This window comes from Furipterus horrens, unplaced genomic scaffold (genome assembly GCF_987537825.1).
Source record: "Furipterus horrens unplaced genomic scaffold, mFurHor1.1.pri manual_scaffold_1, whole genome shotgun sequence".
Classification (NCBI taxonomy): domain Eukaryota; kingdom Metazoa; phylum Chordata; class Mammalia; order Chiroptera; family Furipteridae; genus Furipterus; species Furipterus horrens.
Window position 1 is genome coordinate 106,160,391 of NW_028327171.1, and position 27,652 is coordinate 106,188,042.

The 27,652-nt window shown below is 41.9% G+C and overlaps 1 non-coding gene across 1 annotated transcript; it reads left to right on the forward strand.

The window, feature by feature from the left end:
* Window positions 1–9,709: 9,709 nt before the first annotated feature.
* LOC150021640 (small nucleolar RNA SNORA48) lies at window positions 9,710–9,845 on the forward strand. Its single transcript, XR_016513755.1, has one exon. It is a non-coding gene; the product is annotated as a small nucleolar RNA SNORA48 (small nucleolar RNA).
* Window positions 9,846–27,652: the final 17,807 nt, after the last annotated feature.

Sequence of the window (27,652 nt, forward strand, 5' to 3'; positions counted from 1 at the left end):
GTGAGGCCTATACAGTGTAAAGAAGCAACCAGGTAGACAAGATCATAGTATAGACTCTATGAAAACATTAATAGCGAAAAAGGGTTCTTTCATGTGGTGCCTTGGTGTAAAACCCAACAACTAGTGTTGAGGAAAACAGGTCTTTACTTACACTATTCCAACCTGGGTGGGAGTGAGCACTTCAGCTCAGAGCTTTGTTTTCTCGCAGTGTTACAGAGCAAAATGGAGTTCTTTTCCGTGGTGCCTTGGCGTAAAACCCAACAACTAGTGTTGAGGAAAACAGGCCTTTATTTACAATATTCCAACCTGGGGAGGGCAGTGAGTACTTCAGCTCAGAGCCTTGTTCTCCCATGGGACCCAGCAATTCCCTTGCTCCCCAAAAGGCTATAAGCCAAAAACATGCCCAGAAGTTCCCCATCCCTTATCTGTCAGCTGTCTCCTTCAAGATCTGGGATACGATGTAATCAGCCTTCGTATAACAGTCCAGGAAAACATGTGCCATGTTGCACTGGATCACACATGTCTCTCTCTGCCCTTTCAGAGCCGCATGGATCTCTTCCTTCTTCTAAAACTTCATGGTGCTCTTTCTACCTCCTAGCAAACCACATGGAACTCTCCAAAAATGACTGCCGCCTTATTTTTAAACCCTTGACCATGGCCTGTGACACAGTGGGCAGGGTAACCGGTTCTGACCATTCACAGAACCTTGCACAGGCCCTGTATGCTCTTTCCTCACCATTCCATGGTCAAAACCCCTCCCATCTCCTTGGGACCTTAGAATAACCAAAGTCATTTGCATAACTAAGACACTAGCTACCAGCCATAGATATGCAAAGGCAAATTTCTTTTTTTTTTTTTTTTAATTATTTATTTTTAGAGAGAGGGGAAGGGAGAAAGAGAGGGAGAGAAACATCACTGTGTAGTTGCCTCTCACTTGCACCCCCAACTGGGGACCTGACATGCAAGCTAGTAATGTGCCCTGACTGGGAATCGAACCAGCGACACTTGGCTCACAGGCCGACGCTCAATCCACTGAGCCACAGCAGCCAGGGCAGTGCAAAGGCATCTTGAAAGCTGCTCTCTTCTTCCATCCCCCAACTGCAGGCTCTGGGGATTTAGGGGACCCCTGCTCTGTAACAACAGGACCCTGCACTTCTCTTGCTCCCCAAAAGGCTATAAGCCAAAAACGTGCCCAGAAGTTCCCCATCCCTTGTCTGTCAGCTATCTCCTTCAGGATCTGGGAACAATGTCAACAGCCTCCATATAACAGTCCAGGAAGACATGTGCTGTGTTGCACTGAAGCACGCATGGTTCTCTCTGCCCTTTCAAAGCCGCATGGACCTCTCTCCTTCTGAAACTGCATGGTGCTCTCTTTCTACCTCCTTTCAAACCATGTGGATCTCTCTACTCCCCCAAATGGCTGCTGCCTTATTTTTAAATCCCTGACTGTGGCCTGTGATGCAGTGGGCAGGGTAACCGGTTCTGACCATTCGCAGAACCCTCTGCAAACCCCGTATGCTTTTTCTTCACCATTCCTTGGTCAAAACCCCTCCCATCTTCTTGGAGCCTCAGAAGAACCAAAGTCATTTACATAACTAAGACAATAGCTACCAGCCATAGCTATGCAAAGGCATCTTGAAAGATGTTCCCTTCCCCCATTCCCCAACCGCAGGCTCTGGGGAATTTTGGGGACCCCACTCTGTAACAATAACACAAAGGTTAATGAACACTATAAATCATAAACCAGTTTCTGAATCTGCAAGAGTACCAGATGAGAAGACTTCTGTGAGAAACACTCACAAATAAAACACCAGGACACAGGACTTCAGCAGCAAAGCAAGATGTTTATTCATGAGTCTGCAGAGTCGGGCACACAGACAGCCAGGAACATGTGCGCAGGAAGTAGACAAAGAAAACTTGTTTTATACTAATGCGATTAGCTCCCCATCCCTAACTCAATTAGCTCTCCCTCCCCTCTCCTTCTCGCCTGTTTCTCCATTACTGGTTAATCCGGGTTCACAATCTAAACGATTAACTACTTAACTAAGGGTATGATCAGCTAAAGATAATCTAGTTATAGGTCTATCCTCAATTTATTCGTAAAGTTATCTAGCTACATCTTCCCATTTCTCTGTTTGGTGATAACAATCTTCCTCCTTTTGATCCCAGATATATGTGTGAGGACCTGCAGAATGTAATTTCCTCACCCCTTTTCCATGATTCATCTGTTAATCATCTCCAACTGGTTTGAGAGTCACTGGTTTGCTTCTTTATCCCTAACAAACCCTTGGAATGTAAGAACATAAAGCTTTCATATAGCGATCTTATTCTATTAAACAGAACTTTGACAGAACTAATCAATCACTGACTTACGGCTGAAGTTGAGTCAGCTAAAATTCAACCTAATGGACTTGATGGGATTGAGACCATGCTGCTCCTTTTCAAAACAGAAACAAACAAACAAATAAATCTAAAACAAAAAACAAAGTTCAAACTGGGACTAGCCTTAGAATCTTATCCTCTATCACCTTTCATTTCAGACAGTCAAAGGAACACAGGAGAGCTCTCAAGCAGAAACTGGCTTCCTCCCATGCAGCAGCAAAGAAACAAAACCAACATAAAAGAACAAGGAAAGCGGACAACACACAAAGTCCATAAACCACAGCTAGAAGAGCATGCCAACCAAAGCCCACACTGCGCAAGTGGGAGTTTTCACTGAGCCGTACTGATCGCCGAGAGTGGCAGGGCAGGGGCTCTTGGTCGCGCACACCATGAGCTTACCCAGTTTGGATGTGGAGTCTGTCAGACCACCAGAAAAACTGGATTACCATATATTTGTTACAGAAAAGCCCATATTTGGTTCATAGACCACCAGATAGACAAAGGCCATAAACTAGATGAGCTTTCTGAGGGCAAATCCAATCTCATAGTGAAAAGTGAGGTGACAGGGGTACTGAGAGTTGGAGAAGAAGACTGCTCAAGTGAAATCACTTGGCAGCTGTGAGACAGTCTCCAAAACCACACCCTTGGGGCCCCAAGTCCAGGCAGCCAAATACCCAGACTTACCAGAGAGTCCTGATGTTTATTTCACCAGAGTCACCAGAACTGAAACTGGAGGGCAACTGAGTTCTGAGTCCCAAGTCCCAGGCTTATTCTGCCTGTCATCACTCAACCAGAAAGCAGAGACAGGGATTGGATTACAATTGCACTTTTATTAACACATTGTTGACCGGCAATTTTATACAAAACTATGCCGTATCACTGGCTGTTTTTTCATGATTGAATATGAAAATGAAACAATCTAATTAACTTCAATATACTTTATTTATATATAATGTATTGAAATGAAACTTTGTACATATCTTCTATATAACTTTTAAAACATTTTTGGTATGATAAACTGTATAGCATTTACCTACATGCAATGGTACACAACAGGTTTTGTAACTATATCTAGTTTTGCTGTGCTTTCCTTTTGCAGAGCATACTCTACATGTTCTAGTGGGATTCTTCTTTATGCCAAAGACTATTTTTTCTAAAACGTGGTCTTTTAGTTTTCCTGAAAGCCTGAAAGGTGAACCTTTGTTTTTGTTTGTTTGTTTAAAGACTTTATTTTCAGAGAGAGGAGAAGGAATAGAGAAGGAGAGGGAGAGAAAAACCAATATGAGAGAGAAACATAAATCAGTTGCCTCTTGCACACCCCCAACTGGGGACCTTGCTCGCAACTCATGTGCCATGACAGGGGAAATCAAACCAGCAACCTTCCAGTTCACAGGTGCATGCTCAATCCACTGAGGCACACCAGCCAGGGCTGAAAGGTGAACCTTTGTAAGGAGATCTTTTAGAAGTACCATAAGAAGTGCCAAGTTCTGTGCTGCATTCATTTGAATCATTGGTTATCCATTCCTTAATAACTTTGAGGAGAAATTGTTTGTATCTCATGTTATTTTGTAAGTTGTAATTAGAGATTTTAGACATAAGACTTGGGTTCTGGGAACCTGGGCCCGGTTTTTAGCAAGCCCCCACAGTAACTGCTGGTGTCAGGAACTGCCTAACCCCCAATAAATCTGCTATCCCTGGGACCAGTGACTGCCTATGCCCTTCAAAGGTATCCTTATCTGCAGACAGGAATTCAGCAAATTCTCTGTTCTCAGAATCAACTCCCATTCTGCCACCTGAGCTATCTGCAGGAAGCTCCTTCAACACCCCCTGCCCCTAGCTGCCCTAAACTCAGGCCACCATCAGAAGATGACAACTGTCCAACCATCAACCTGCTGGTTGTACAAAGGGACAACTTAGCCTATCCTGTACTGAGTACATATTCTGAGTCTCAGAACTCCTTAAAAATGTACTCCCCCCTGACCATAGCTGCTGGTGTCTGCCCCGAACTGGCCTGCCGTGTCACATACTCAATAAACCATCTTGTTCAACATTTGGCTGCTGGCCTTCTCTACCTCCACTTTGCCCCCAAAACCTGACAAGAGTAAATTTTGAATGCACTAAATAAAGCATAATTGATCAAAAAGAATTCTACATTTTTATACCATTTTAAACTTTTTTAAAGATACTGCTGTTCGCCAAATACTGGTCTGCTTGAGTGACCCCTTTCATGAATTTGTTGTAATCTAGTATGCATGTGGGTTTAACTATGTCATCTGTAGAATTCCTCTTCTACTTTCCAGTGGATTTCATAGAAGCATCATGAATAGTTGAGATCATATGCAGTAGCCTTTTGTTTTTCCTCATGATAAGAAGAATGTGTCCTTTCTGTGAAAACATCATTTTCCCTCTCCGAAGATTCTTTGATTTTTCTTTTATTTCTTTTGGCAAGCCACAGTTCTCCCTTATAGTGCCACAGACCAGTGTTTTCTTTTCCAATAATATTTCAGCAGTAGACACACTGTTATAGTAATTATCCTGGTAAACATGATGCCAAGAATAAAGACACAGCTATAAGATGGAGAATATGGTTTCTTGTAGTTTTTTGCCTTCACCCAAATAGATTTCAAAATTGCAAATGTAGTTAGTCTCACTTTCACAAAGCATTCTCACTAATATTCCATATTTTGTTATCTTTGCCGGATTATGTGTTCTGAAGCTGATATGCTCTCTATATGGTACCCTTGCTTCATCTAGAGATAACTTCTGTTTAGATCTATACAAAGACTGACGTTTTGGAATACAGTAATCCAAAACAGGCCTAATTTTGAAAGTCTGTCTTCATTAAATGTAGTCTATGAATTATCACTAAGATGAAAAAAGTAAGGATTTGCTCAAACTTCAATCTGGTCATGGTTTTGGGAACTATGGGGGCTTCAAGCAAAGGGTCCATTGACCAGTAATCTCTTCAATGTGATTTTTTGTTTGTCTCATCAATATCATAAAACCAAGAAACTCATATTACTGTCAGAACATGGAGACAGCTAGAATGCACACCTGGACTTTGGACAGAACCAAAACAAGATATGCTAATCAATCTGGTCAGACTGACAACAACAAGATGTGAACAGTCTACTGTATATGCTAATACAACAAACAGCCTCACTAAAATGTGTGGTTGGCAGAAGCTCAGGCAGGCGATTCCTACAGGCCCACGAGGAGGACCGGGAGTCTCCATTCTCTCCATTCCCTTGCTCCTACAAGCCCTTGAGTCAGTCCAGCAGTTGCCTCTCCCCTCCCCCACCTCCCCCTTTGTCCCCTCAATAAACCCGTTGCCTGATCCCACAGTGGTCTCTGCGTTGTTGCTCAGAGCAAGGCTGCCCTGACAATTACTACTGGTAACTTCCATTCATGGTAAACTTTTAGCAGATGTTTTATAGTTTTTCCATTTGGCAGTGGTATGAATTGGTTTGAGAAGCAATTGAAGCAAAAAAAATATTATCAAAAAATAAATCTGGCCCTGGCTGCTGTGGCTCAGTGGTTTGAGTGTCGGCCTGAGAACCAAGTGTCGCTGGTTTGATTCCCAGTCAGGGCACATAACTAGGTTCCACGACGGGTCCCCGGTTGGGGGCGCGAGTGAGAGGCAACCACACAGTGATGTTTCTCTCCCTCTCTTTCTCCTTTCCCCTCTATCTAAAAATAAAATTAATTAATTAATTGATTATTTAAATAAATAAATACCTCACTTCACTGATATTCCGTGGGTCGCTAAGTTCAGCAGCTACACCAGAAATGTTTGTATAATCCTCCAAGGTTGGTGTAATGTCATTTTCTGTCCACTCTTCAAAATCACTTTCACTATCAGATTCTACCACATTTCTTTTTTGCCGTTTTGGTGATCTAATCTAATATCAGATTTATAACTATCTTCTGACAGACTATCATCTTCCACATCACTGCTATATACTTCAAAGTCACTCAATCAGAAAAAGCATCTGCACATAATTCATTGAAAAATTCTTCATCATCGCAATGTGCCATATTTGAAATTTTTGCAATACTAAAAATATGATAAAACCTGGAATATCTAGAAAAATAAGTTTTTTACACCAAAGTAAACATGATTGAACACAATTAAGAAAACTTTTACAAAATCTTATATTACTCTCAGTTTTAAGAATTGTATAAGCTAATTCAAGTGCAAATATGAGTTAACTCGTTATCAGTCAACAACGTTTGGGCTTGAAAATACGAGGGTTTTTTGTGACCGGTCAATAATGTGTAATATTAGAAGCCAGCAGACTGAGAAAGTACGAGGTTAAAACTCTAACATCCACCTTACCTTGAGCTTTCAGAAGTAAGCTTATATAGGGAAAATGGAGGAATTTGGGAGGGTGAAATTCCTAGGGGGAGTAAAAATATGCTGTTTCTCTTAGGAGAGGAAGCTGAAAGGGAGGGAAAGCTGAAGGGGAGTGTCACACAGCTTCTTCCCAAGTCTGCTCCCTTGTTCTGGTTTTATCTCTCCATTTGCATTGTAATTCCTCTTCCTTTCTTTTGAAGAGGCCTGTGTTATATGGCCCCAGAGGCTATGTGTTCTCTGGTTAGGAAGGGGATGTATAAATCATTTACTTTCAAGTGTTCTTGATCAGGGGAGATAAGATCTTGCAATTCATTAGCTAGCTGTAAATCACTCAAGATTGTTTGGCCTTAATTTTTTTGTCTCAGTTTCCCCATCCCACTTGCCCAGGAAATTTATAGCCCACCTGCCTCACAGTGTCCGGAAACAGACTAGAGACTTCTTATTGGAACAGCTGTAGATCAACACAGGGGAGAAACAAAAGCAAACACCATGGTAACCAGGCAAACTTGTGAACAGGCGATGGTAAGAAAATTGGGTTAATTACTGCCTTGGTGGTTGGGCATCCTCCGAGATTGAATGTGTGTGTGTGGCTGAGGGCTGTGAGCAATAAATTTCCAATATGGGGGGTTGAGCTCACAGGTTTGTGTGCAAGAAATCTCCAGTATGGGGGGTTGAGCACAAAAGACATGGACAAGAAACCTCCAATACGGGAGGTTGAGCTAAGGGCGTTTCCATATACAAGAAGTCTCCAGTAAAGGGGTGTGAGTATTCAGGGTCTGTATACAAGAAACTTCCAGTATGGGGAGTTGAATATACAGGGTGTGAGCAAGAAACTTCCAATACTGGGGGTTGAGCTCACAGGTTTGTGTTCAAGAAATCTCCAGAAACGGGGTTGAGGACACAACCAGATTCAGCCACAGCCACAGGAATTGACTGAGAATGGGAAATAAAAATTCTAAGCCTAGAGAAACAAAAGAATTAGGAAAAATGTTAGAGCATTGGGCAGAAGATCCCTGGGCCCAGAATAAGAAAAAACAGAAAATGGTAAAATATTGCTGTCTCCTTTGGCCAGAGGAACCCAGTAAGGGACAGTCTGTTTTCTGGCCCCAATTTGAGTCTGATGAAACTTGGGTTTGTCAAGCTCTGATCTCATATGTAAGTGATGAGGCATCGGCTTCTAAAGAAGAGAAGGAATATGCTCTCTGCTGGTTACAACCTACCGGCAGGTCTACAGGGCTCTTCCCTGTAAAAGAAAAAGAAGATAAAGCCTGGGACCCTTTGTCCTGTCTCACACCATCTTATGGCCCTGGCCAGCTGGCGGCCACCTAGGCACAGGCATCATGGACAGGTAGTGCAGATGAATCAGGCCAGGGACACCCAACAGGTGCCCAACTGGTAGCTGTACCCACGAAACGACACCCACCGCACTGGCAGGAACTTACTCAAGATTAAGAAAAGAATTAGAAAAATCTAAGCAAGACCTGAGGAACTTTCCCATTCCCTCAGAGCAGCCAAGGTTTCCCCTTAGGGAGATCTCCATGGGCCCAGGACAAATTGGATATGTCAAATGATCCTTTAACAAGCACTGAAGTTAGAAACTTCAAGCCTGATGTGAAGCGCTTGGTAGAGGACCCCTTTGGATTAACAGAACAGTTAGATCAGTTCCTTGGACCAAACATATACACGTGAATGAAATTAATGTTTATACTAGATATCTTCAGTGGGGAAGAGAGGAGAATGATCAGATGGGCTGTTATGAGGATATGGGAAAGGGAACATCCTCCTGGTCAGGGAATTGTCCCGGCTGAACAAAAGTTTCCCAATATAGATCCTAGATGGGATCATCACAGGCCTGATGATAGGACTCAGATGAGAGACATTAGGAGCCTCATCATCAGGGGCCTCAAGGAGTCCATTACCTGAGTACAGAATGTCTCCAAGGCAAGAAAGAGATGAAACTCCATCAGCATTTCTACAGAAGCTCAGGGACCAGATGAGCAATTATTCTGGTCTAAACCCAGATAACTCTGCAGGGCAGGGACTCTTAAAAGTCACCTTTGTAACAGAAGCTGGACAGATATTTGTAAGAACTTGCAGAAGGTAGATGAATGGGCCAGATAGAACAATTGAAAAACTCCTCAGGAAAGCTCAGAAAGTGTACATTTGAAGAGAAGATGAGAAGCAGGAATTTCAAAAAGCTGCAGGATATCTCTGCAAATCTAGAAACTTTTATCTGCCAGATACTGAGTTTGAGTATAGTCCTTCACAGTGTGGAAAAGAACAAGGATTGGAAGCATGTTATGGTTAAATCTAAAGAAGTAGAAGGTATTTAGAAAGTTTGTTAATGTTGCAGGTCTGTGGAAGGTCATAATAATAAAAAGGAAACAGTTATGGAAGTTTTAAATCTGGGGAAAGGAAACCTCAGCTTCTTGTATTCTGATTTTATAAAAGTGTATTTTGGTCTATTCTGTCGTAGAATTCTCTATATCTGTTTTTGACCCATGAGACCTAGAAAGGTCATCTGTAAACCGGTTGGCAAAAATTCCTTTTGAAACCCAGGACCCAGGAAGTGTCATTCAGGGCTGATGAGCATTCCAGCCTGGGCAAGTGAACATGTGTCTCTGCCAAGGGCATGTCTCTCTCTAGGAGTGGATGTATTGGAGAGAGAGGGCCTATTGCTCTGTTTATGCTCTGAAAGGAAAAATTGAGGTTTCCCAGGGAAAGTTAAAACTTCACATGAAAAAAAAGGGAACCAGGGAAAGTGTAAGGCATGAAAAAGAAGTTTATAACAGTTTTAAAAAGAAATTGTATGGTTTTAGTAATGGAAGGTATAATGGAAATACAATTTTGAAGGACAAGGATTTTTCTTCATGCCTTTATATTTTTCTCCCTACCTGAACCCTCCAGTATTTGGCATTCTAAAGAAGTAAGAAATGACATAAGTTTCCTTTGCATAAAACTAATAAGGCCAGTCCCTGACCTGGGTAGAGTTGCACCTGGTTTGGTGGTGCTAATCTCATATCAGCCAGGGACAAAGTAACTCCTTGTTTATCCCAGGTTGGCTTTTGGTTTGTGCCCATGCCTGGTTCATGCCTTGGAGACATGGAAAACAAAACAAAACAAACAAACAAACAAAAAACTAATAAGGCCAGTTGCCAATGGTGGTTTAGTCAGTCAAGGCTTTGACTGTGATGTCATGCCTGAAGGAGGCATGCCTAGGCTCTAGTTGTTACCAGAAATCCCTGAGGAATGGGAGTTGACTTTCAAGGCTAATGAAAGCCAAGGAGTAAAAAGCCTGATACCCTGGTGGTTGTGTGGTTCGTGGTAATATTTCTAGGGAAGGAACGAAGGTTGCTTTCCTGAAAGATGGCTAGGAGAAACCTTAAGCCACAATGCAAAACCTGAAGGACTTGTAAAAAGCATGGGTTTTACAGGCAAGGCCATATGGCAGGTGTGTGACTCAGCTTCTGTGCCCAGAGGGCAGACTGAAGGTCAACATGGAGGTCCCTAATGTGAGTTCCAGCAAAGCAGACTTAAAAGATATGTGATCAATTGCTGCTCTTGTTGTGTTTATGCAAATGAACAGGCTAAATTAAAACTGAATTTAGTGCAGTCCCTTTAATGACAAGGAGGGTAATCTTAAGGAGAAAAATCATGACTTGAGGAAAATCACAATGCTCAGTGGTAGACTATAAACTAGTGCAGCTGTCTTTAAAACTTTATTTCCATTTAGAAGTTAAAACTAAGTTTGTAACATCATCAAAAATGTTCAGTCTACAGGCAAGGAGGACTTGTCAAATTGTCACTGTTAAATATCATTCCAGTAAAGGCCCTGTGACTGGTTGTCTCCATAGTCTTATTGTTTCAGAGGCTGGTTTGTGGGTTATGTTGTGTGAATTAACATGTGTATCCTTTCTTCTGTTTGCATAGCACATAAGCCAATAATCTTATTACCTGAGTAATTGTCTGTATGTATAGGCCTCACTTAAGAAGCCCATCTGCATTGCTGCCTCCTGAGACTCAACGGTTTGGCTGAATTAAGTGGTTGGGTTGATAGAGTGTGGGGCAGTCTGTGGGCTTCACTTTGAAACTGGTTTCTCCTTTTCTGTCCTATAGCATGGACAGAAAGGGCCCAGAGGTCTGAGAATGGGGGGGTGGGGGGGATCCTAAAACATTCCCCTCAGCCCAAACTAAGTTTAGTGGACAAAAGGGCTTTGAACAGGTATGACATGTCTTTCACACCTTCTGCCAAAGAAGCCAATTTTTTTCCTAATGTGGAACATTAAACATTAATCCCTGACTGTTGTCATCTGGTGGTTATAGTTTTAATTATGCTTTTTAAGCCTGTTGCCAAATCTGTTGTCCCAGAATACGACAAGGATGCCAGTTTGTTCAGCAGTGCCAATCCTTGGAAACTGAGCATGCTGCTGCCTGGGGACAGCCAACTGACCTGGACTTTACAAAATCCCTCCCCATGTGGGAAAACCACCCTCCCTTTCTCACTCCTACTCTATTAGGGATTTCTGGACCCAAGAAAATAGGACGATGCCCATGTCCAAATTGAAGCAGCTAGAGGAGCACAATACCTTCACCCATTGTCCTTTATAAGATTATAAAGGGTCTTAAGTCTGAGAGAAGAAATTGTTACAAAGTAAGGTCCCCAAAAAATTCCCCAGAGGCTGCAGTTGGAGGGTGGGGGAAGAAGACAGCTTTCAAGATGCCTTTGTATAGCTATGGCTGGTAGCTAGTATCTTAGTTATACAAATGGTTTTTATGGCCCCAAGGAGGTGGAAGGGATTTTGACTATATAATGGTGATGAAAAAGAGGTCAACAGTCCCTGGTGGATCATTCGATCCTCACATCTATATCGATGCCACTGGGGTCCCTAAAGGAGTTCCAGATGAGTTTAAGGCTAGGAATCACATAGCAGCAGGGTTTGAGTCAGTCCTCTTATGATGGTCAACAATTAATAAGAATGTTGATTGTGTAAACTATATTTATTATAATCAGCAGAGATTTATTAATTATATCAGGGATGTTATAGGAGAAATAGCTCAACAGTTAGACGCCACCAGTTGAATGACCTGGGAGAATAGGATGGCACTGGATATGATGCAAGCAGAAAAAGGAGATGTATGTATAATGCTTGGGGACAGTGCTGCACTTTTATTTCCAAAAATACAGCTTCTGATGGGACTATCACTAAGGGTCTACAGTGACTGAACACCCTAGAAAATAAACTAGCAGAAAACTGTTGGGTTGTTGTGGTTTCGGACGCTGAAATAAATCCGGCAGGCAGGATGATTGGCCAGTAACGAACGGAGGGCTGTGGCTCGCTCAGACCATCAGCGGAGAGCGGGAAGCCTCATCCTCCTTTTATTAGGGTTTCAAAAGTTACTAAAAATAGAACAGGGGGTATGAGCTTTACAGCCAACAACAGGAGAATTTTACAAGTGATAGTATCATTGATATGTCTAGCACCTATCAGGGAAGCAAGGCAGACACTCTAATCTTCAAAGCCAGTTCCATATCAAGACTTCATTAACAAGGAAGCAAGGAAGATCCACTAATCTTCAAAGCCAGCTCCATATCAAGACTTCATTAATAAGGAAGCAGATGGAGTACACAACAGAACCTGTTTTACCCAGGATTCCACGACTCAGTGGCCTCGACAGCCTAAAGCCGAAGGCGGAGACGAGAGTTGCTCATCGTCTCCTGAGTCATGGGATGTCACCTGGGTGGTGGGGCATGAGAATGCCCCTACCCAGAGATCTGTCTTCCTGCAACATCTCTCCCTTTTTGTTTTACAGACGTCTTATGGAGCATGACTGAGGAGATAGCAGACTTAACCTTCTGTCTTTTCTTATAGCGCAAAAACACGATAACAATTACTAAAATGAAAATAAGGAATAAAGAAATTGTTCCAACATGAGTTCCAATGAACCCATTAATATAGGGAACAGGATCCATTTTATCAATTCCACTCATAACATCTTCAAAAATACTTTGACCAGATAATTGTTTTAAATGTTTCTCAAAAGTAGTATGAATTTTAGTTTGTAAGGTAATAATATGCTGGGTTAGATTATCATGATTTAACAAATGCTTACGAACCCGTTCCCAAGGGAATTCAGTTTCATTATAAGGAACAGGAGTAATACAATAAGAAGATTGGTTCCAATCACATTTTAACAATAACTGTCTTTTAACACTTTGTAGTTGATCACCTACTAAAACAACTGCTTGGTTTAAATCAGCTAACTCAGTCTGCATTTCAGCATCAATTTGGCGTTGAGCAGTCCATAATTGTTCAGAATTCTGATGCCAAGTCCTTACAAAATCCGCAGTCTGCACAGACTGATGAAGAGCAACACCAGCAGTCGCAGCGGTAGCGGTGACAGCAATTAGTCCCATGATGACTGCAATAAGGAGGCCAATAAAGCGCTTGCTCCGGCGAAGCAGTCGTTCAGCCACCTTATGAAGGAGTCCAGAGGCAGGGCTGTCTTGCCATGCACGGCCAAGCTGAACAGGCATCCAGACTCCAGTTCGGGCTCTCAGGAGGTAGAGACTTTCCTTGGGAGACAAACTCATAGTATGATTAACACAGGTATGCAAAGTACAATTAAAACAAGAGATTTCGCCGGTCTCAGGAACCCAGGTAACTTTCCCTTTGAGTAGTAAATAGGGAAGTTTAACACAAGCCTGAAAATATCTGGTAACATTTTGCACAAAAGTAAGGTTATGAAAACCATTGGCCTGATATAGCCGTCCTGTCCAGACATTAAGAGGTTCAAAAGCTGCACTTAATTTCCACAAATGAGGTTGAGAATAAAAGCCTTTCATATAGGGTAATGGTGGTGAAAAACCACTTTCTTGCCAAACAATGGAATCTCTGGCAATACCGGTCATCCAAGTAATGTTATTGGTCCATTGTATATTTTGCTTAGGATCTGCCGTACGAGCGGAGCCATACGGACTCCAAGTAATGACGCTTCCATAGGAAGTATTAACAATAACTCGTACTTGTTCTCCCCTGCACCGAGTCCAATGGACCCAATCAGTTACTGAGAGAAACGTTGGCATTTTACAGAGTGGCTCATTCGATGGAGAACAAAATTCACAATGATTTGGAATATAACCAGTAGGAGTATAAGCAGAGAGCATTATTAACAGCTTATTATATAACTCGGTGGTATTTCCTTCTACCGTGAGCCACTTTTGGAGACCAATATTAAAGCAGTGATAACCGGCACCAAAACAAATAGGTGGACCAGAAACTCCTGTAACATAATATGGAACCATTGTTCCTTCCTCATCAGGCTTTAAAGGACCACGTATATCAAAAGGACCGGGAAGCCAACCCGTTTCATTATGATATATAGGAACAGTAGGGTCCCACCATGAGACCCCTCTCATTAAAGGTGGATTAGCAATATAAGCCCAGTAAGTATAATTTTCAGCATTAGCTCCAGGGGCCTGAATAGATAAAATGGCAAGCATTGCCAAAAACAAGGCCTCAGCTCTAAGTGGGCTATGATTAGCTCGGACTAAGGCTTTTCCTTCATTTACTAAATGTTTAATTTGATTCCAAGTTGGTGGATCTGTTCCTTGATTTCGTCTCTGGGCTGTGCGGAGGTGTCTCCTTCTCCGTTTTAGAGTCATTTTCTGCACCCCGTCTGGCAGGTTCCTCCAGTCCTCCTCGCCGCTGTCCTCTCGTCCCCTCTTCTGGGAGGACATGACGCAGCTTAAGGCGTTTGTCAGGAATCCAAATATTCTGAGTGCCTGTGGAAATATAAGCATAACCTCGGCCCCATCGAATAACAGTTGCTGGGAGCCAATTGGAGGTTAAAACATCATAATAATAAACAGGTTGATTTATTGGTGAAACGGTTTTCATTGCCCAATGCCTTTGAGCTGGAACGAGAGAATCATCATCAATTTGCAAAAAATTTAGAGTAAATACTGCATTCATTAATCTTTTCTTAGGTGAGTCCATACTATATCCCCCTTTTTGTTTTTCAAGAAGCTCTTTTAATGTTCGATTATGACGTTCAATGAGAGCTTGTCCAGTGCTGTTATATGGAATACCAGTAACATGTTTAACATCATGTTGAGAAAAAAATTCCTGACATTTTTTAGAGAGATAAGCTGGAGCATTATCTGTTTTAATAGTTTCTGGCTTTCCAAGAACAGCGAAAGCTTCGAGGAGGTGTGTAATAACACATCCTGCACGTTCAGAAGACATTGCTGTAGCCCATGAAAATTTAGAGCAAGTATCAATAGAATGATGAACAAATTTAAGCTTTCCAAAACTAGGTACAATAGTAACATCCATTTGCCAGATTTGATTAGGTAGCAAACCTTTAGGATTAACACCTATTGGTAAGGAAGGTTGGTTAATAAGTTGACATGTAGAACAGTCCCTAATAATTTGACGTGCTTGACGCCAGGTAATGTTATGCCGGTGTCTAAGTGACCGAGCATTATCATGATGGAGCTGATGTTCAGCTTGAGCTTTGATAACAGAGCCAACTAGAGTGTCTATATAATTGTTGCCTTTAGTTAAGGGTCCTGGCAAACCTGTATGGGATCGAATATGGGTTATGTAGATTAAATGACGGCGAGTTCGAAGGAGGAACTGCAACTGTAAGAAAAGAGTATTAAGTTCAGAACCATTCTGAGGTATGGTTACAGTCTCCAGGGCTTGAACAGTATGGGCAGCATACTGTGAATCTGTAATGATGTTTAAAGGAACTGAAAGGACATCAGTTAGAAGCATAACAATAGCAAATAACTCTGCCTTTTGTACAGAAGTATAAGGGCTTTGAATAGTCTTGTTATTTTTCAGGTTACTATAACCAGCAACACCAAATTTATTAGCATCAGTAAAATATGTCTCTGCCTCAGATAAAGGTTGTGAGACAACACATTTAGGAAGTATCCACTGAGTCCGCTTTAAAAACTGAAACCTTTTGGAGGAAGGATATAAATTATGAATTTTACCTAGAAAGTCAGAAAAGGCATTTTGCCATTCTTCACATAATATCCAATGATTAGCAATTTCTTTATTGGTAAAAGGAACAATGATTTCATCAGGATCTTGACCACAAAGTTGTCTAAAACGTAATCTGCCACGAATTATAATTTGAACAATTTTACTGAGATAAGTCTCTAGTCTTTTGGTTGATTTGTGCGGTAAGAATAGCCATTCAATAATGTTTTCTTCTTGACATAACACCCCAGTAGGAGAATGAGCACTGTGGATAATGATTAACTTAAGATTACTTAGTTGCTGAATACGATTTAACTGGCAATTTTGGAAATATTGTTCAATTAATTCAAGCTCCTTTTCAGCCTCTTTAGTTAGTGATCGGGGGCTGTTTAAATTGGAATCACCTTCGAGAGTGCGAAAAAGATTTTCAAGAGCATAGGTAGGAATTCCCATAGAAGGTCGGAGCCAATTAATATCTCCTAATAATTTTTGAAAATCATTTAAGGTTTGAAGAGAATCCTTACGAATTTTAACCTTCTGAGGTATTATATGACTTCTAGTTACTTGGTATCCTAAATAATTCCACGGCTCCTTCTTTTGTATTTTTTCTGGAGCAATTTGAAGACCATACTTAGCACACAAATCAGAAGTTAATTTAAACATTTGTAATAATTGTGCCTCAGAGGGATGTGCTAGTAGAATATCATCCATGTAATGTAGGCACATTCCCTCTGGAAATTGACCTCGGAGTTCTTCCAGAGGTTGATTAACAAAATGCTGGCACATTGTAGGACTGTTCAACATTCCTTGAGGAAGTACTTTCCACTGATATCTTTGACTAGGCTTTTGATTATTAAGAGCAGGTACAGTAAAAGCAAATTTTTCACAGTCCTGTGGCTGTAAGGGAATATTAAAGAAACAATCTTTTAAATCAATTATAATAATATGCCAATGCTTTGGAATTAATGCAGGGTTAGGTAGCCCTGACTGTAAAGGTCCCATAGGCTGAATTACCTCATTAATTTTCCTTAAATCAGTTAACATTCTCCACTTTCCAGATTTTTTCTTTAATATGAAAATAGGAGAATTCCATGGGGATGTACTTGGTTCAATGTGATCCTGATTTATTTGTTCCTGTATTAATTGATGAAGCGCTTCTAATTTAATATTTGTTAGAGGCCACTGTTCCACCCACACCGGTTTATTTGTTAACCATTTCAGAGGAAGGGCGAAGCGCTCAACAGTGGCCTTTAAAATAAATTTGCATCAGAGGAAGGATGCCCCAGGCCTCGACGATCCTGTCCTGTCCTGGTATCAAATTCTGGCAGCTTAGGTTGTGAAAAAGCAGGATTATAACCCATATTAAACATAATATTCTTTGATACGGGGGAAATTGTGGGTATTGATAACGTAGCACCCCATTGCTGTAATAAATCTCTTCCCCATAAAGTAACAGATATTGGGGCCATGTAAGGCTGCAAAACTGCAGTTTGTCCCTCAGGCCCATAGCAAGAATAAGGCTTAGTACTTTGATGTATTTTGTCAAGGGTGCCCAAGCCTACAAAGCTAGCTTTAATAATATTAGTGTCCCAATGCTTGGGCCAATGTTCCAAAGATATAATGGATACATCAGCTCCGGTATCTGCTAATCCAGTAATAGAAGTTCCATCCTCAAATTGTACAGTTAATTCGGGCCTCTGATCATTAATCAGAGTGTGCCAAAAAACTTGTTTATCAGTACTTCCAAATCCCCCAGTGCGTGTAGCAGGCACAGATTTTCCGGGGATGTACGGAAGAATTAACAATTGGGCAATGCGCTGCCCTTGCTCAAAAGAGCAAGGCTTTTCTGCTGTCATCATAACCTCAATTTCTCCCGTAAAATCAGTATCAATTACTCCTAAATGTACTATAATTCCTTTACTAGTCAGGCTGCTTCTTCCTATTAGCAAGCCAACACTGCCAGCCGGCAGTGGGCCATAAACACCTGTAGGAATTCTCTGGATTCCTTTGTCGGGAGACAAAGAAAATGCGGCAGGAGCTGGTATATCTAAGGCCGCGCTCGACCTGGTCGAGTGGTATAATTCTGAGATAAATAATTTAGATTTAGGTTTTAATTCATCAGCTGATGGGTTTGCCCCGAGCTGACAGGAAACTGAGTAGTTAGGCTCGTACTGTTTGATGGGCCCCGAGCTGGGCCCTGCTGCCAGTTTCCCGACCCTGCTGAAGGGAGGGGCGGCAAAGGATTGCCCTGTTTATCTTTTTTGGAATGGCATTCATTGGTCCAGTGCCTTCCTTTGTAACACCTTCGGCACAGTCTCGGAGGCTGGGAGGATTTTTCTACCCCCTTTTCTCCTTTTCCTTTCCTGCAATCTTTTCTAGTATGCCCAATTTTACCACAATTAAAACACCTAATTTTAGAATTCTGAGAGTTTTCTTTCATAACCGAGGCTAACAAATTAATACCATAAGTCTGAGATCCAATTTCTCTACATGCTCTTATATAATCTTCAACCGTTCCACCCTTTTGTTTCACAGGAGCCAACACCCTTTTACAATCCGCATTAGCATTTTCATAGGCAAGGATTAAGAATAACGTATCTTGTGCTTCAGTGCCAGTAGTGGCCTTTTTGATAGCACTTTGGAGTCTGGCAAGAAATTCAGTATAGGGCTCATTGGCCTCTTGGAGGATTTTTACAAAAGATTTTGCCACCTCCCCAGGATTTTGTAATTGTTGCCAAGCAAAGAGGCAAATATCCTTCACTTGCGCAAGAGTCTGATTAGATAATTGAATTTGATTGTTAACCGCAGAAAAGGTCCCGGTACCCGTAAGTTGCTCAAATGTCGCCCCAGGCGGCTGAAGGGCGGCGTTCTCACGGCTGACCGCCTGGCCTCCTCGCTATACCAAGATTTAAATTGTAAAAATTGCGCGGGCTCCAGGGAGGACCGAGAAAGAACATCCCAATCCGCTGGGATTAAAAGATTATCATTAGCAAATGAGGAAATGAGACCGTACACGTAAGGAGAGTTCGGTCCATAACTAGAAACAGAGGATTTAAGAATTTTTAAAAACTGAAATTCAACATTGCGATGGGCAACAACAACCTGGCCCTGCGGATGTTGGTTATTTGGAGGTTGTTGAATTCTTAATACTGGGAATATTGAAGAGGTATTAGTCCACATTTCCGAGGGAGGTGTTTCCTCCTCTATCTTAAGCATAACCCTTGTTAAATTTGGAGGCTTAGCGAAACAAAAGGTTGAATCGGTATAATCAGAAGGATTTTTTGGAACAAAAGATGTTGTAGTGGCAGCCGGAGGCAACGTCGGAACAAAGGGCGGAGCCTCCTGAGCCAGAAATGCAGCAGGAGGAGCAGTAGGCTCCTTAGAATCCAAATGATTAACAAGTTTTTCAAACTTAGTATCTAGATTAACAGCAAACTTCTCAAACAACTTAGACATGTTGTTAAAGGCAGCCAACAGCTGGGCATTCTCACCAGGAAATGTTGGAAGTGGCGACAAAGGAGGATACCGGGGTGGAGCCTCATCTGATTCAAAATCTGAAAGCGGGACTGAAGCCGCCGCCAGCGGGGGGCTGGGCGCAGCGGCTGCAGTCAGCGCGGGAGCAGGGCTATTGTTCCCGGTATCCTCTGCCAGAACAGACGGGGCCGCAACGGCACCCTGCATATCTCTCGGAGTTTCATTGTTAATTATCTCCGACTGGTCATAAATTGGAGGCGAGGGCTGATTACTACAAGCTTTTACTGAATCTGCCTCAGAGTCCGATTGAAATGGCTGCAAGGCCACAGCCACCTGGTTAAAGGCCGCCCATGTTTCGCCTGCTATAGGATGACCAGTCTGGTGCGCTCTTCTAAGAGCTTTACCAACTTGTTTCCACACCCTTAAATTTAACTGATTTCTTCTCTCTGGAGTAAACCAATAACAGTGTTTCTTGACCTGCAAGAATAAATCTGTTAAGGCACTCTCTTTTATCTGTACACCTGAACTTCTAAGTAAAGACTTTAAAAGCCTAATATATTCTTCCTTAACTGAAGGACTGTTCCCCATTACTCCGAAGCGTTTTTCCGAAAAGTTTGCTTAGACCCGTGCGATTTCCTTTTCGGTCCTACCCGTCCCGGTTTTTACCTTCTGGTCCGTGCTCGAGCGCCAGATGTTGGGTTGTTGTGGTTTCGGACGCTGAAATAAATCCGGCAGGCAGGATGATTGGCCAGTAACGAACGGAGGGCTGTGGCTCGCTCAGACCATCAGCGGAGAGCGGGAAGCCTCATCCTCCTTTTATTAGGGTTTCAAAAGTTACTAAAAATAGAACAGGGGGTATGAGCTTTACAGCCAACAACAGGAGAATTTTACAAGTGATAGTATCATTGATATGTCTAGCACCTATCAGGGAAGCAAGGCAGACACTCTAATCTTCAAAGCCAGTTCCATATCAAGACTTCATTAACAAGGAAGCAAGGAAGATCCACTAATCTTCAAAGCCAGCTCCATATCAAGACTTCATTAATAAGGAAGCAGATGGAGTACACAACAGAACCTGTTTTACCCAGGATTCCACGACTCAGTGGCCTCGACAGCCTAAAGCCGAAGGCGGAGACGAGAGTTGCTCATCGTCTCCTGAGTCATGGGATGTCACCTGGGTGGTGGGGCATGAGAATGCCCCTACCCAGAGATCTGTCTTCCTGCAACAGAAAACTCAGGCATCAACAACCCTATAACAGGATGGTTAGAAAACTGACTTGGCAATTGGAAAGGAATGATCACGTCAGCTCTTGTCTCCCCTCCCTCATTGTAGTAGCAGGTGTCCTTACTGCTTTAGGCTGCTGTATTATTCCCTGCATCAGAGGTTTAGTTCAGAGATTAATTGAGACTGCAGTAACTAAACAGATGCCAGTAATTTACCAACAGAATAATCTCCTCCTCCTGGAAGCTGAAGAAAATGCTTGCTATGAGGCAGAGAATCGAGAAATCCATGTGAGTTTTGAAGGGACAAATTAGAGGTTTGAGTAGTCAATTTTCCAAAAGAGACAGGAGGAATTGCTAGGGATAAAGAAGCAAGCCAGTGACTTTGAAACCAGTAGGAGATAATTAACAGATGAATCATGGAAAAGGGGTGAGGAAATGACATTCCGCAGCTCCTCACACATATCTCTGGGATCAAAAGGAAGAAGATTTTCGTCACCAAACACAGAGAAATGGGAAGACGTAGCTAGAAAACTTTGCAAATAAATTAGAGACAGACCTATAACTAGATTACCCTTAGTTAATCACACCCAGAGTTAAGTAGTTAATCATGTTAGATTGTGAACATGGATTAACCAGTAAAGGAGAAATGGGGAAGAAGGAGAGGGGAGGGGGAGAAAATTGTATTAGTATAAAACCAGTTTTCTTTGTCTGCTTCATGTGCATATGCTCCTGGCTGGTGGTGTGCCCGACTCTGCAGACCCGTGAATAAACGCCTCACTTTGCTACTGAAGTCCTGTGTCCCGGTGTTTTATTGTGAGTGTTTCCCACAGTCTCAAGGATGCCAAAAGGGAGCTCCAGTTTCTGAGATCTTTTTACTAAGGATGCTTTCTTACTTCTCAGTAAAAATGTTTGTAAAGAGCAAGAAGCCTTTTATGGGATGGACTTAAATTCATCTGAATTCTCAAAAAGAGGCTTGCTGGAACTAGAATAGCATAGTGGTTAATACAATGGGCCCTGGAGTCAGAGATGGCTGGGTTCAAGAACCTGTTTAGCTCTATAGCCTGGGCCAGAAGTTTGCCTTCCTGAGCATCACTTCCTTGTTTGTAAAATGTAGATAATAGTAAGTATCTCACAGGACTGTGAGAGTTAAATATAAAATATGCAGAGTATTTTGCTCAGTGTCTGGCACATGTAGAGTTCATATGCCGTAAGTGGAAGCTAGTTGTAGTTTCATTTCCAGATATCCTATCAACCACCCTACACTTTGTGTCATCAGCTGCATCTTGAAGGATCTAGAAATGTAAAGAGAAATGAAGAAAGTAAAACACTATAGAAGAATACATTTGTATTTTTGTATTAGTTTTTAATATTTGAAATAAGTAAGAGAAAAAGTCTCATTCTTATACCCACAATGGGCTGGGTACCAAAATACCTTTTCCTTTTTTGATGTAAGTGTGGTGCTTAGTGGCATTATTGGGAGGGTAATGTTGGATGGTCTCTTGGCTCAGGGCTTACTTCTGACTGAATCCCTCATCTTCCGGTTTCCCTCTTCCTGGGTTCCATGGCTTGGTCCTCCCACTTCCCAAGTCAGAATGACCTCCACTGTTCCCTCACTCTCAGCTCCCTCCTCCAGCATCACCAGCCCTTGTCAGTTACACTGGGTTCTGTCCCCTCCTGTCCATCTGGCCTGCACCACCCTCATTCAGGCCACGACTACTTATCCCATGAATCACAACAATGAGCCCTCCTTCAAACACTCTCCTCTTCATCCATTCTTCACACAACAGCCAAGCATTTCTTCTATAAAGTAAATATAATTACTTTGTAATCTTAAGTAAACATTTAATAGTGTTCCACTGTCCTTAGAATACAGTTCTCACTCTTTAACATGGTCCACAACTTCTTTCTGATTTGGTTCCTGCCAACTTCTCCTAGGATGCCCTTCTCTCTGCCTCTGCTCCTGCTGGAAACACTTCCCTGTGCTTCCACTTGGCTGGTTGATTCCTCTTTATGTTTCAGGCTTGTTCTGGACTGAAGTGTGTCTCCTCCCAAAATTTACGTGGTGAAGTGCTAAAGACTGGACTTTTACCACAGTGGGGCAGTGCTTTGTATTTTCTCCAGCCTCAATAAACCTAACACAACACCTCAACCTCCCATGCATGCTCCCAAAATTCTTTTCTGAAACACAGCAAGAACTCTGTTTCCAATGGCAACAAAGGGATTCAACTCCACACATGCAAAATGAGGGGAGAAACAAGGGGTCCCTTTGGATATCAAGGGTGAGCAGGTCTTGACTCACTGGACCCAGTTTTCAAGGTGATACCTGAGTATAATCATGTGGGCGGGTTACTCCATGTTGAAAAGGAAGGCTTACTTTGCATCTCAGCCTTGACAAGGCGCGTTTTGACAAAGGGTTTACTCCACAGCCTACAGGAAGGTGTTTCCCACACCTGTGGCTGTCCTGCCTCCAACGCCCTGGCTCAGTCAGAAACTCCCTGTCCCACAGAGGTTTCATGACCATGGCAGAACAGATTTATCCAGGACACTGTATTTTGTCTGGAGGGATGCAAGGCGGCTAATCTCTCTAGAGAAGAGCCCAGAACTTCCATCTCCCATGCCTTTTATTGAGGAGGGGATTCAGGAAATACAAGATCCGTGAATCACCAATAAGTTTTCAGATGCTTGGGTTACAGTTGACAGTTACTGATTACAGATATCAGTATAGAGAACACAGTGGCCAGTCTGTGTCAGGGTCTATTAAACATCTTGATGCCATGCTGACGTCAGGTGCAAGGCTTCATACATTTTTAGCTACACACTGTTTACAGTTAACTAAGAGATAAGAAAAACGGAGCAAGCTCTAAAGCATAATATGCATTGTTTAAATCCAGTTCCCATGGGAACCCTCTGAATGGCCTTAAGTCCTGTCTGCCTCACAGCCTTCCAGTTTTCCGTTCAGACTTAAGGGCCTCCATTTGGTGGGGGGCCTGGCTCATGGCTTGGGCTACAATTCCAGAAACCACAAGTAGCAGTCCCCCAGACACTCCAACAATGAGAAGGGACAGGAAAGATAACTTAGAGAGAGGGTAAAGAAGGAAAAACAACACCAGGTCCCATCTGGGTCGCCAGAGTATGTTGCCAGAAAGGTAATGTGCTTGGAATGGGTCTGCCTTAGGCCCACCAATAGTGTGTGGGTTCTTGACTTTGTGTAGTAGAGATTTCACAATACAAGTCCGGGTGATTTTGAGAGTAAGTTTATTACAGCTGAGGACAGTGAAACAAGGAAGGGCCTAGGATAGACGAAGAAACAGGTGAGAGCCTACACAGAGTTGCTCTGACTCTCTAGAAACATTGTGGAAAGGAAGTAAGCCAAGGAAGGGCTGCTGTCAGATCACTGGAAAGTCAGAAAAAGAGAGGGCCCTGGGGAGAGGCTCAAGGGGTTAGCCATGACAAGTTGCCACTGCTCATTGCTTCCCTGGTTGCAAGTCTCCTGGGGACACTTAAAGTTTAGGAGAAAGAAAATTCACTGGAAAGGAGATTTAAGAGGGCATGCCCCAAGGAGGGTTCATGCTGGATTCTTTGTCATGAAGGATTTTTATCTGCTCTCCAAGGGTAAGGATTTTAGGGGAGATCTCAGGAAAGGATCTCAATACGATATTTATGAGCTTTTCTATGTGTATCCATTCAGGGCTGTTGTTGGTGCCAGGGCAGGGGGGTCTTTAGTCATTATTCATTGCAGCTGGTCCTGGCATTACCTGACTGGTTTTGCTGCTTTTCTGGGTCTGGAGCTAAAATACAATGGAGGCCTAGTTTTTATCTCTATAGAGGAAAGGTCAGGGGGGATCTAAAATGCATGAACAGTGATATAAAAGGTGATGGGGTCTAAATGGCATGATCAGCAATGTGCTGTGAGGAAAAGCTACCTGAGAGCCAGGTCTGGTGCCAGTTTTGTCTGTTGCTGACACCCTGTGCTTGTTGCCCTGGTGACCTTCTGTATCTGGATATAGATTGCTTGGCCAGTATGTTAAGCTATCCATCTCAGTCTCCCCACTCCACTTGCCAAGGACTTTTCTGAGGTTTTTACTCTCTTGCCTCAGTAAGACCTTAATTAAATGGTTTTGCTAAGGTTTTAATTTGCCCAAGAGTTTGCCTGAAAAAAGGGGAGGATAGGTGGTTTTATTTCCCAGTTACATCTTTTTAAATAATATTTCCCTTACTGTTTAAACCCCTTACACCGCCTCTTCCCCACAATCACCACACTGTTGTCCCTGTCTGTGAGTCCTTTTTCCTTTCTTCTCAATCCCTACACTCCCTAACTGCTAGCCGAAGAGCTGTCAGCTTGCTCTCTATCTTTGAGTCTGTCTCTATTTTACTTGTTAGTTCACTTTGTTCATTAGATTCCACATATAAGTGAAATCATATAGTATTTGTCTTCCTCTGACTGGCTTATTTCACTTAGCATAATATTCTCCAGGTCCATCTACGCTGTCGCAAAAGGTAAAATTTTCTTCTTTTTTATGGCTGAGTACTATTTCATTGTGCAAATGTCCCATAGTTGTTCTATCCACTCATCTACTGATAGACACTTGGGCTGCTTCCATACCTCAGCAATTCTAGCTAATGCAGCAATGAACATAGGGGTGCTTATGTTCTTTCAAATTAGTCTTTTGAGTTTCTTCAGAAAAATCCCTAGAAGTGGAATCACTGGGTATAAGGCAGTTCCATTTTTAATCTTTTGAGATAGTTTCATACTGCTTTCCACAGTGGCTGCACCAATCTGCGTTTCAAAAAACAGTGCAAATGGGTTCCCCTTTCTCCACATCCTCACCAGCACTTGTTGTTTGTTGATTTACTGATGATAGCCATTCTGACAGGTGTGAGGTGAGATCTCATTATGGTTTTAATTGTTTTAATTTGCATTTCTCTGATGATTAGTAATGTTCAGCATCATTTCCTATGTCTATTGGCTACCTGTATGTCCTCCTTGGAAAAGTCTCTATTCAGGTCCTTTGCCAATTTTTAAAATTGGATTTTATGTTTTTTCGTGTGTGTTGAGTTTCATAAGTTATTTACAAATTTGGACCCAGTTATATCTTTATATTTTCAATATTCATCGACTTGTTTAAACATGCCCTTCCTCTTATATCCCCAAATACTATTAATAGTACAATTATCTTCCTAGTCATCCGAACAAAACCTCCATCAGCCACCTGACCCCCTTTTTCTTGTCCTTCACTCCCTTGTAATCCTGTTTTTATAAGTAGTTAAACTTTCCCCACCCCTCTCCAGTCCATTTGATACAACATTGGATCAGGATTAACTTTTCATTGTTCAATTGTGATAACTTCCTAATCAATTTTTGTGTCTCCGCCATCTTCTCTTCCAATTCAACCTATACACTGCTTCTAGTATTATCTCACTAAATCACAAATAGTTTCTGTATAGCTCAAATTTTTTTGTGACCCCATGACCTAATAAAAAATATAAAATATTTTACCCATTTTAACTCACCCTTTCCTCCTACTTTTTCCCTTACCATGAGAATAATCAGGTGGAACAACTTCATCTTCCCATTGGGAACATACTTCAAGTTGGGCCTTTAAAACCATATTTAAGGCAATAACTTGATGCAGTGGTCCTTTTCACTCTAATGAAACCATTGGAGAAAGGAGCCCTGACCAGTGTGGCTTAGTTGGTCAGGTGTAGTCCCACAAAGCAAAATGTCGAGGGTTTGATCCTAGTCAGGGCACATACCTAAGTTGCGGGTTCAGTCCTGGTCGAGGCCTGTGCAGAATGCAACTCATCAATATTTCTCTCCCTCTCTTTCTCCCTGCCTTCACCTCTGTCTATTAGATAGATAGATAGATAGATAGATAGATAGATAGATAGATAGATAGATAGCTTTATAAAAGCAAAAGAAAAAGACATACAGAAGATGTTTAAAAGATAAGTGCTTTTTTATCTCATCACTTTTGGGAGTAACAGACTACATAGTCTACTCACCTTAGGTGTACAAATTGGTGTTATTCTGTTGTAAAGCAGTTCTATTTCTCTAAAACATTTCCTTGTACCCCTTTCAGTTGATCCTTTCTCCCACCACCAGCCCCAGGCTATCTCTGATCTGTTGTTTGTCACTATAATTTTGCCTTTTTGGGGGGTTCACATTAATGTGATAATAGAGTTCATAGTCTGTGTGCTTGACTTATTTCACGTGATGTTTTTCAATGCAACCTGCTTTTAAGTCAAAGTTATTATGCTATTGAATATATTAGTACTTGATCTTTTTAAATGTTGAGAAGTACTCTATCATACGATATGTAATTTTTAAAATCTATCAGTTGATGGACATTTGGGTCATTTTTGTTTTAGGCTATTATGAGTTATGAAGCTATGAACACTTGTACACAGGCTTCGTGTGGACATGTTTTCACTTTTATTGGGTAAATACCGATGAGTGGAAATGATGTGCTGTATTCTGAGTGTATCTGGATATTCACTCCACCCATGGGTAGAAGCCCATTTAGCTGGCAAAGTCCAGAGCCCCAGGTCTGTACCAAAAGCTGGCAATAAGCCTCAGATCTCAGTATCTTCATGATTCAACAGCCCTCAGCCAACAGTAATATGAAACCTAGTTTGGGGTCTGTGCACACTGTATTGTCCAGTAGAGACAACCACCCATAGGGAAGCCCATAACCCAGTCCCCTACAAGGGAAGTCTCCCATAAAAGATAATTCCTGTAGAAGATGAGCTCACAGACAAGAAATGTAAAATGTATGAGAATGTTGTTCCATAAAAATAGCCTGGGTAACTAACTGATACAAATTAAACAATATCCAATAGAAAAATCTTACAGATACTTAAAAATAAATGTGCATTTAATTTATTGTGTGTTTTAATAAAGTAATTAACAAAGATATTAATTAATAAAGTAATTAACACAGATATTAATTACTATGCTTTTATTGTGTGCTCATCTTTGTATTAGACTATCCCTGAGAGCCAGAGGTATCCATACTACCTTGAGGAGAACCAGGATATCATAGTAGGAATGGGAAGACAAAAGCAATATTTGCTTTGGTGGAGTTTTTGCTTCTAAAAGAGATTATTGCAAATCAAGAGGGGATACCTGACAGTAACAGGGTGTAGACTCTGGAAAGGGAACAGAAGATACCCTGTTAACCCTACAAGTGACCACTGGGGAGATTCAGTAAGGATCACCTGG